At 37.8% G+C, this 3,172-nt stretch overlaps 1 pseudogene; it reads right to left on the bottom strand.

Annotated features, from left to right (window-relative positions):
- Positions 1–1,868: 1,868 nt before the first annotated feature.
- Positions 1,869–2,813, bottom strand: LOC118850994 (annotated as a pseudogene).
- Between the last annotated feature and the right edge of the window lie 359 nt (positions 2,814–3,172).

Raw genomic sequence — 3,172 nt, 5'->3', positions numbered from 1 at the left:
ATCATAATGCAAAAAAATGAGAACTACTCAGAACTTCTGAACACAGAAAATGAAACACAAATTGAAATAATTAATAAATTGTCTCCAGGGGAAAAATAAACAAGACTGCAAACTCCAAGACAAGTAGTGATTAAATTTAACAATTCAATTCAGAAATAAATTCCTCAAGCAATCAGGAGAAAGACCTTCAAAAACAAAGGAAAAGAAATTCAAATAACACAAGGTAATTCTTAACCCAACAGAAAACACAGGAGGGAATGCAATAATGTGTTCCAAAGATTAATAGAGCTCATGAAGTAACCCAGAATGACCTACCCTGCAATTCCAAGCTCAACCATAAATTTAAAAATGATGAACATTCAATAATAAAGTGGTGTTTGAAGCATTCTTAGAAAGAAAACCAGAACTGAAGCAATCATTTGTTTCTTGAAAATCTCGGACAAGAGAAATTCAGCAGCTGATGAACAAAGGCATCAGCCAAAGATATAGCAACCACAACAAAGTAACAGCAAACAGACCAGTAACAGTCTTCTTTCTAAATATACACAAGGAGACAAGGGTAAAGGCAGAAGTCTGGTGGAGGTAACAGTGAAGAGGTCAGATATGGACCTATGGAGGAGACTTTGAGGCAGGGGGGAGCTGTATAGAACAGTGGTGGGCTGTGTAACCAGGAATGGGGTAGAGAAAGCAGGCCCTACCACAGGGCACTGACCTATCTAAAACCTGTAAGTATTGGCATTGTTCTGAGAGTGAGGCATAATGGAAAAGGGGAATCCACAGAGCAAACAGTACAAGGTAGTGTCAGATACTGCCAAGAGGGGGGAGTCCAGAATGGATACCTTGGAAGATTAGATTGCATGAGGAATACAGAGAGCAGAGAAAGAATAGAAAATTACAAGGGTCATGAACCTGAGAATAAGGATCTAGAGTAATCAGGGAGGGTGTGATGACAAGAGTCTGAGAAATTGTCTCTGAACAGAGGTGAAAAAAATGAAATTCAAAACACTAGTGAACAAAACTAGTTGAAGGAGAGAAGAGGAAATCTACTTGACTGAGAGTAAAAGGAGGGAAGAATTATATAATCATATAAAGCAGGACAAAGAAAGGAACCAATAAGCAAAAACCCAAAGGGGAAGGAGTAACAAACATAAGAGAAGGGAGACAAAAAGAACAGGCCCACCTTAAAAAAGATTAAACTTAAGTAACTGAAAGAACATAGTACTGTTTACAGCAGAAAAGGAGAAAAATCACAACCTGAAAAAAAAGCTAATGAAAGATAAATGGAGGAAAAATAAATCTAATTCTCATGACTTTGAATGTAAATGGGTTAACCAAACCAAGAAAATCAAAAAGAGTGATAGATTGGACAATAAAACAAAACCTTATCATCTTTTGCTTACAAGATACCAATTTAAAAAACAAAGACATGCAAAAAATAAAACTGAGAGGATTCATCAAGTGAATTGAAAAAAATAGGAGATACAATCATACAATCAATGCAAAAACAAACATTCAAAAATAGACATAAACCAGGAAATTACATTATACTGAAAGAAAGCATAAACAACAAACTAATCCAGTGAATTTTTTTCCCTCTGCACTATGCTAATTCTTAAGGAAGAAGATGAAAGATAAAGGATATTGTAAGCTGACATATACAGAGAAAAACAGCAATAAATGAGACAGAAGCATAATGTGCTACTTCAATCAAATATTAGCAATAGGCAATTACTGATATTTTAATATGAAGATTTTACATTTGGCTCTGTGGGGAGGGTTACTTATTGGAAGATTCTAATGTTTTTTTTTAATTGTTAATATTTATGTCCTGATATGAATTGTCCCACCAGAACCTGTCCTGGAAGCATCTACTTCTTCAAGAGATGACTCAGCCGTTTTACTGCATCTCTCAAGACTTCTATGAACTGGTCATTCCTCAGAGTAAAGATGAAGGGGTTCAGCAATGGAGTCACCACTGATGTCATCAGGGAAATCACCTTGTTATACTCAGTTGCATCAGACTGCTTGGGCTTCACATAGAGAAACAGGCAGGTGCCATAGCCTATCACTACCATGGTGAAGTGGGAGGCACAAGTAGAAAAGGCCTTCTTTGACCAGAAGCAGAAGGAATCCTCAGAATGGTACAAATGATGTAGATATAGGAAATGATGGTTGGGAGCAAAGAACCAAAAAGAATGAAAGCTGCCATCAGGAAGAAGATGAACTGCTGAAATCTGTTGTCACCACAAGTGAGTCTGAGCAACTGGCCTCTCTCACAGTAAAAATGATTCAGTACATTTGACCCACAGAAGTAAAAATGGTATGTTGCAACAATTGGCCAGATTTGGAATAGAAACCCAAATACCCAGGACACGATGACCACCCAGAGGCAGACTTGGTGATTCATGATGAGGCTGTACCTCAGGGGATTACAGATAGCTACGTATCGGTCTACAGCCATTGCTGCCAACAACACAAACTCTGAAGTCCCCACAGAAAGCAAGAGGAAGAGTTGAGCCATACATGCACCAAAAGACATTGTCTGAATTTGGGTGGTCAGCAAACCTCCCAGCATAGTAGGAATAACAAGAGTTGTGGTTAAAATCTCCATAGCAGAGATGTTACCAAGGAAGAAATACATGGGGGAGTGGAGACGATAGTCCATACACACCATAACAATGATGAGTGAATTTCCAATAAATGTCACCATGTAAAGAAAGAAAGAATATAGAAAAGAGCATGTGGCGGAAATCTTGCGAGCCAGAAAATCCAAGCAGTTTCAATTCCAGAATGATTGAGTGATTGCCAAACATTCCACCATCTGTTGCAGAGGTTACTGAAAAGTAAAGAATCATTTGTTTGTTAACATTAGTGAAAAGAGTAATAGATTTGGAGTCAAAAGAGCAGAGTTTAAGCCCCACCTTAAACTCCTATCAGTGATGTGCCTTTGAACTTTACCTCTCTTAAGTTTCAATTTTCTCATCTGTAAAATGAGAAAATAATACTTTTACTTTCTCACCAAAGAACAATTCATTATAGCATGCAAGTGTAGCTGGTTTCTTAACACCTATGTTAGGGCAAGTGCTCTGTTAAGTCCTATCAAAGACATACTGATGACAGGGTATGTGTCTGTCCTTCAAGAACCAGCCTAGGTCACTTTAGGGAGGCTCAT

This window comes from Trichosurus vulpecula, chromosome 5 (genome assembly GCF_011100635.1).
Source record: "Trichosurus vulpecula isolate mTriVul1 chromosome 5, mTriVul1.pri, whole genome shotgun sequence".
NCBI lineage: Eukaryota > Metazoa > Chordata > Mammalia > Diprotodontia > Phalangeridae > Trichosurus > Trichosurus vulpecula.
Note: the sequence above shows the minus strand (reverse complement) of the source record. Positions and strands in the feature narration are given on the sequence as shown.